A 7761-nucleotide genomic window follows, 5' to 3' on the forward strand; every position below is an offset into this window, starting at 1 on the left:
GTTGGACCTCAGCGGCTCCGTGCTGGAGGGCTGGGTGAGGTGCCACGTCCGAAAACTCTGCCCCAGTCTGGCGCTGTGGTAGAGGATGGAGAATTGCTCCATTGCCTCAGTGTTCCCAATTTACCCGGGTTAATTCCTGATAATCTAGTTTCCCAATCCCATGACTGTCTGCTCCGCACTGTCCCAGGGCTTCAAAAGCACTTGGGGGCTGCGGGAGTAACACAGCCACCAGGCCCGGCAGAGGAGGATGAGCCGCTCTCAGCAGATGATCTCCTTGAAGCAATTTACAGTGTTTTGCCCGAGCACCAATGATTCTGGCTGCCCTTTGTGGGCTGACCTGTTTGTCTAGCAAAGGTTTACTGTCTCGCAAAGGTTTACTGTTCCCAAGTTTGCTCTGTCTTAAAAGCCCACTGCATCTCCTGAGCCAACTGCGGCAATTTCTTAATCCTAAACGCTGGCACCGCGACAGCCTCCGCCTGGTGTGATACCAGCCTGCAAAGACAGTTCATTAGTGACTAGGCAAAAAGGGTCTCTTTATCTGGGCTGCAATTTGGCCACTTTCCAGTTCACACAATCTGTCAGAGTTCACAGAAGAGGAGGTCCTGCTGAGAGGGACTCTGCAGTTTCTGGAGAGCTACAGCTCCTGAGCTGGAGTGCATACACAATAGAAAATACTCGGCTCATCCATTTGGTCGGGGGCCATCTCTACAGGGTAAGATAGAAAAATAGTTTAACTAACATTTTCTTCTAGCAAGATTTAATAATAAAATCATAAGTCTGGTGTTTTCCTTCCAGGTACGACAACTTATGTGGCAAAGTAGATTTGTTAGATTTACAATATGAGAATTACTCTCAGAAAGGGAAAAAAAACCAACCCAAGCCCGTGTTCACAGAGACATACATTAGAAATACTCTACTGCCCTGAGAACCGTGAGTTTTATCCCCATTCTATTAGGGAAAATGTCTTTTCATGCAACTCAGAGAGGGAATGGCATATGCCACTGGCTTGTCCATCTGTCTTGCTCTGTTTGCAGCAACAGAGCTCTCAAACCACAAAGTCACCCATTGGTCCTGTCAAAAACTGCAGCATCCACTTTATTATTTTAAACGCAGAAAATGAGAGCTACGCACACGAGCTGGAGCCATGGCTGTGACGGGCACAGGTCAGGCACTCCTGAGGGTGCTGGGTACAAACCAGTGCACAGCACTGGGGGAGACAAGACAGAACCAGTGTTGACCCGAACCCTGCAGTAGACAAAACTCCTCCTGCCACGCCGTGGAGTCGACAAGCTGAACCGCACCTTCTTGGAGGGTGTTACGTGTAGAGACGCAGCCCCCGCACTAAAGCCTTGCAAGAACACGGGGCCATGAGGACGTTCCCGTGCACCCCGTGTGCTGCGTGGCCGGTTTGGGAACCGCAGCTTTCCATCGCCCCTCGGGGCCCCCATCAGGTGGAATTCCCATTTCCAGGTGGGAAAGGCTTTTTGCATTTTGAATACATAAGCAGAGAGCCAGGCCAAATAATAGACTCACAGCCCTGTGCTCAGGCTGGCCTAGTGATCTCCACAGGAGTGTAGGACTGATGGAGGTTTAAATGCCTGTGCTCGTGCAGAGGGTACCTTAGGAGCTGGTGCGCTGCCTGCCACCATTCCTCCTCTACCCAGCTGCGCCTTTCTTTCCTTAGCTCCTTCAGTTCCTCCTGATTGCAGCTGTCAAATCGTTTCTGCTAAAGCCTTTCTCACCCCGCTTTTGCAGCAGTCTCTTCCATCCACCCCTCCCAGCTGTGCCCAGGTGATAGTGAATGCTCCTGCTGCGGGGCTTTACTGGTTTGTATTCTGGGGAACACCCGCAGGCCCCTCAGTCATTTTGCTCGTGCTCCCGGGTGATGTCTGCGGTTCCCTTCGCATTCCCTTGGCACACACTGGCCGGGCTGGGCCCAGGCAGCCCTGTGTGCACTGGAGGTGCCAGCCCGTACCCCAGCAGAGAAGGAGCAGGAGGAGGAGCTGGAAGGCGGCAGAGAGAAGCGGTGCCCGCGATGGTGCTCGCACGCTGCTGCATTTGAGTGTGCTCCAGTATTGACCAAGCCACACAACATTATTTCCTCTCTCGCACTAAGGTCTGCTTTATCCCCGTGAAATCACCAAGCAGCCCAAACAGACACGAGTCAGGGCTGGGTTGTGTTTCAGCTGTGACTGTACTTTACCCTGACACACACCTGAAGAGAAGCAGGTTGTGGCCTCGCCTTTAAAGCTTCCTGGAGAAGGGCAGCTCTGTCACCTCCGTGCATGCGGCTGCTGCCCCGACGGGATACGGAGCAGAAGGAGGTTGCGCTCACAGCCTGTGGCCATGCTGGTTTCTGGGCCATTTACATTTACAGGTTTCTTAGAGGTTACAAATAAAGTGCTGTTGGCACGTTTCAGCATCACCAGGCACACATCTACTGCTGGAGCCTTCCCTGTGCCACTGAGGAATCCTGCTCTCTCCGTGGGCACAGCTGCTCAGATTTAGCCCACACAGCACCTACAGCTCCGCTGGTATTCACCTTCTTGTTAAGTGTTTAATAAGTTTGTGTCACTTTTTGTTAAGCAGCAAGGAAATGTTTTCCAGGGGAAGCTAATTCCAGCACATCCTCCTTGTGTAGGTTTGATGTTATGGAACACTGAGTCTGTTGAATTAATTAGCATACAGCAGTTCACTTACTCAGCTAATCTGCATATTTTGCTCCAAGGATGAGGGAAGTCTCCAGGTGCCAGTAGGATGCTCGGCAGGATGCTCGGTGGTGGCGGCTCCAGCCCTGAGGCAGGCGTGACAGGGTGACGCCAGGAGTGCTGGTGGCCACAGGGCGCCCCCCTGACCCCCTTCCCCTGCCAAACCCCCGTGAGCGGGACCTGCAAGAGGCAGAACTACCTCCTGCCAGCATCCGTGTTCCCTCCCTCCCCAGCCCGTGCCCAGACAGGCGCTCTGGGCAAGCAGGTTGTGCCAGCCCGTGCCAGCCCGTGCCCCAGCCCCCGCAGGGGAGGACGAGCGGGGCTGCCCCACGGCTCCCTCCGAGGCTGCGCTCAGGGAATGACACACACAGGCTGCTGGGAGCTGGGCATTTTTTCATCTTGGCGCAAAATTCTTCCAGAGATGATTATTTGAAAGATGAGTCACCAAATACAATAGCAAAGACACATCCTTGACTTACTGGCAGAGAAGAGAGATGTGACCAGCATTAAGTCTCCATGCAATGTCTCCATCACAGTGTCTGGTGTTTATTCTAAACAGCTCTCAGTCCTGAGCAGAATTGTTTTTTCACATTGGAAATCCAGCTACTTTTCCATAAGAAATGTTCCTTAATGAAAGGAAAGACAGACTGTGTGCACAGATGTAAAAATCATTATAGTCAGCTCTGTGCTCTGTACAGCTGCTGCCTTGCACAGCCTGTTTGTACGAACACACGTGCACCCGTGGAGATGCATGTTAGCATCTCTGCATCGAGGTGATGCTCTGAAATGGGGCACAAATTCCAGCTGCCTTCGGGGAGCAGGAGGGTTATTCTTATGTTTCCAGAACGTTCTCTCTAATTCTTCCTGTTTCTCCTCATGTGTGTGTACAGGAGTGTTTAGCCGTGGCCCTGTGCCCCTCCGCGGGAGCGTCTCCTCTGGCCATGGCTGTGCCGTGCCGGGGGCTCACAGGGCGGCTCGGACAGCCCCCGGGGAGACCCCCCCCGGGTCGGGTGGCTGCTGGGAAGGGGCACAAGGAGGGTGCAGCAGCAGGCAGGTAGCGAAGGGGGTGTGTGCTGCTTGAGCAGAGCTCGGAGCTGGCCAGGAGCGGACGTCTGACTGTGGCCTGAGTGCCCTGGAGGTCCCTGGAGAGAGGGGACATCGCTGGAGCCGCCAGCCTTGCCCAGGGGGGAGCCGACTGCTCTGTCACTTCCTTAAGACTCCCACGTCCCCCCCGCACCTTGTCCAGAGCACGGGCTGAGCAAAGGACTCTGCCCTGAGACCTGTGAGCCGGGGCTGCAGACCCCAGAGCTGAGCCCCTGCCTCTGTCAAAGCCCTGAGGATGCAAAGTGAGGTAGCCCCTGCCTGGCCCCCACTAGCCACAGGGCCTGGGTGGCCAGTGCCTGGGGCAGAAGCCCCCCTCCTCTTTGCTGGGGCAAGGACAGGTGCTCCCCAGGGGTGGAGGTCCAGTTTCTGCGCTGCCCCTGTGCCAGGAAGGGGGATGCTGTCCTGTAGCCGATTCCAACTCAACAGTGTGTTCTGACCTTGATGATGTTGGTTTAACTAGGATATGAAATGCAAATATAGCCTAAGCTCAACAATTCTGGCACCCAGCAGAGAGATTGAAGGGTGGAACGCTTCCCAGAAGGGTCAGCAAGAGCAGGAAAAATTATATAGAGCAAATAAACAGAATAAAAGGCTTCTCTATTATCCTGGTGCACAGGGCTGCAGCTCCAGGGGACTGCAGGAGATTGTGCTGCTCCGAGGCTTATCCTCGGGGAGAAGCTGCTGATCAGGAAAAGAGAAAGGGCTAAGGGCAAGGAGACAAGTTGTTTTTAAATAACTACAAGCCAGGAGGGAATCACCCTCTCACTGCTCCTTGGCTGATTCTGCAGCATCCGTCACCCCACCTCACAGCCAGGGCAGTCACCCCAGTGACTTCGCGGGGATCTGGGGCCAGACCTTCGGAGAGGGTTTGATGTGCCATCAGGCTGGGGAAGGGGAACCAGCTCCTGACCCGCAGCCAAGCAGATACGCTGCGGGGGGGGGGGCAGCCTCCACCAAACCAACCTCCCTGCACTTTGGAGGAGCTGCTGCCACCAGCCTTGTAGGAAGCTAAATGCAAAGCCACTGTTCCAAGCTTTGGATGCCACGAGACGCTCAAAAACTTTGAATTTGGCAGGTATGAATGCCTATTTTCAAATCGAGGTGGGATGTGCACGTTGTCAGTAGCTTTTAGCAGGCCCATCCAGGACGCTGATCCTTGCTCTGCACCCCGAGCAGAGCCGCTCACCGGCGGCCGGCAGGTCCCAGCCCGCTTGTCTCGGCTCCGCAGGGATGGAGGGACCGTGTGCTGCCGAACCCAGGGCAAAGCAGAGCACCGCTCCGCGCCAGCCGCCGTGCGCTGGCAGGGAGCCCAGGGACGGCTTGTGAAGGGCGATGGCAGCCAGGGTGAGCTCGTCCCGCTCCTCCTCATGCTGTTGAGGAGCCGATATCCTCGTCTGCACGGGAAGCAGCTTGCAGGTCAGATGCAGCTCAGACACAGACAAGCTCCTCACCTCAGGGCAATGTGGGGATTTCTCCAAGGGCTGCTGCGTCCAAATCGCTGCGGGAGGGTCTCGTTGCCCGCTCGTGTGTGCAAAGCTGACGGTGCTGCAGGAAGCTCTGACAGCCCTGGGAGCAGCCCAGAGCGTGCGCGGTTACGGTGACAGGACGGGCCCTGCCCAAGGGTGACAGCGGGTCCGGAGCAGAGGCCGTGTGTGCGCGAGGAGTGGCTGGCACGGGCCCCGGGACAGGGCGGGAGCTCACCGCAGCCTCAGCACACGCCACGTCCCACCGCGCGCACCCGGACAGACCCACGAGCCGCAGGTCGAGGGCCACAGCCCCGCAGTGTCCTCACGCCCACCCAGCACATCTGGATCGGACAAGACTGAGCTGATGCGGCATCACAAGGGGCCGAGGGGTCCCGTGGGCAGGGGCAGAGCCGGGCAGGAGGATGCTGGGCAGAGACGAGGCCACGGGCTGGTGCTCCCGGACGCCCTGGGGCAGCCCCGCGATGCACTGGCCGGGGGCAGCCCAGCGGTGGCCGGGGGTTCAAGCCGAGAGGAGCACCCTCATTTAGGCATCTGCAGTGCCATCATGACTTTATTAAAAATTTAAACCACAAATTACAACATTCACCAGGGAAGAATCGCTTTCCTACCAATTACTGTTAATAGGGTAAAATTAATGTACCAATTAATATGGCTGCTTCTAAAACTCAGTCTAATATGTTAAATACTGTTCCTGCCTCTGTAAATGCAGCAAAATAAAGTGATGATCAGGATGCAAGCTAATAAAGTTTTGCTTCTCTGTACTTAAACTATTTGGCACCACCGACTTAAGGCACAGGAAAAAGGAGATTATTTAACATTTTAAGGTTTGTAAGACCCATAAATCATTTCATACATGCCATATTTGTTGAAAAGGATAGAATACATTCAATTTTACAGTATATTAAACTTCATCTAATTTGAACGTAAGAACAGACCAGCAAAATAAATGACCAATTTCTGAAGCAGAAATTACCATTTGGCTGCTGCCATTATGAAGCTGCTGGTATTTTATCATGTTCTTAACATAATATTGCTTGTCTATTGATGCATAGTTATAGTGCTAGTCCAAATTGGAAGGCGGTGAAAGAGGACAGTGCAGAGTTTTTTTTTAATAGGCATCATTTGTCAGATGTTATTTCAGAGGTCTTTGCACTGATGATAATATGCAGATTAAAGCAGAAGTAAATAGGAAAAGAAAAAAAAAAGAGAGAAAGGGAGGCAGAAAGGGAATGAGAATTTCAGCACATTCTGGCTGCGGCAGACAGGCAGGTGGACTGGGCCCCAGTGGGTACAGATAACAGTAATTAATCTGGGTTGAAGGGTTTCTTCTGAAACCCCACGGTGTTTGACAAAAGGAAGCATCCTCCTCTGAATCTCAATGCTGCTGGGGACCTGCAGGCACCCACCGGCCCCTGTCCAGCACCCGTCCCTCCTCCTTGCCCATCGCTCCCCCCCTGCAGCAGCCACAAATCTGAGCACAAATAAAAATTATGTTTAGTTTGCAAAACAGGAGGAAGGTATCTCCATCCTCCAGAGTTCATTGTTCTGCTAGACTTGGTATTATAGTGGCAATATATTACTGAGAAGAAAAATCAGCTGGCTGCGTTGCCTCCAGAATGACAATGGGAAGCCAGAAAACATGATGGAGGTGCGGCTGGCCAGAGATCTCTGCCGGGGCACAGCCAGGAAGGGGGCTGGTGGTCCCCCAGGCACCGCCCGGTGCCCTGCGGCAAATGGGCACCTTCTGCGGGGAGGGGATGGCCACACGCCGGCACACAGGGCTGCGGGACAGGACCCGGCACCCTTCACCCTCCTGCAGCTCCTTACCCTGGGGCAGGGTAATGTATTGACCCAGGGCAGGGTGTTACCCCCAGGACACGGTGTCACCGCCGGGCAGGGCATCTCTGCCGGCGCAGGGCTCGGCCATGCCCACACGCTGTGGCCACGGAGGCCGCTGGCACCCCCAGCCCTGGCGATGCTCCGCGGGCATGGCTGCAGAGCTGAAAATACCTTCCTACCAAAAACCCCAAACGGGAATGGCAAGATGCTTCATTTGGATGAAGGACAATCATCCTGTCCCCAACCCCCTGAGCCCCTCTGGTGAAGGCTGCCGGGAGAGGCTGTGCAACACAGGGGGACGTGAAACTTGCGCAGGCGCTCTGCTCTGATGCTTGGTGAGAACCCCCCAGAACTGGGGTCTGCTTAAACCAAATTAATTGCTCGAATATTAGAGCCGAAACTGTGTTCCATGACTGCAAATCTGCGCAGGGATATATTGTGCTATAACATAGATTTCAATTACTTCCAACCTTCAGCGTGATGATGCGACATTAGGCTCCACTGTCAGGGTTTGCCAGCATGCTCTTACTTTTATTTCTCCTGTTAAATATGGTCTTTGTTGCGCTTCATTGATCTCTGAGCATATTCTGCTGTTTACAACTTTGATAATCTTTGTGTAATCT

This window comes from Strix uralensis, chromosome 16 (assembly GCF_047716275.1).
Source record: "Strix uralensis isolate ZFMK-TIS-50842 chromosome 16, bStrUra1, whole genome shotgun sequence".
Taxonomy (NCBI): Eukaryota; Metazoa; Chordata; class Aves; order Strigiformes; family Strigidae; genus Strix; species Strix uralensis.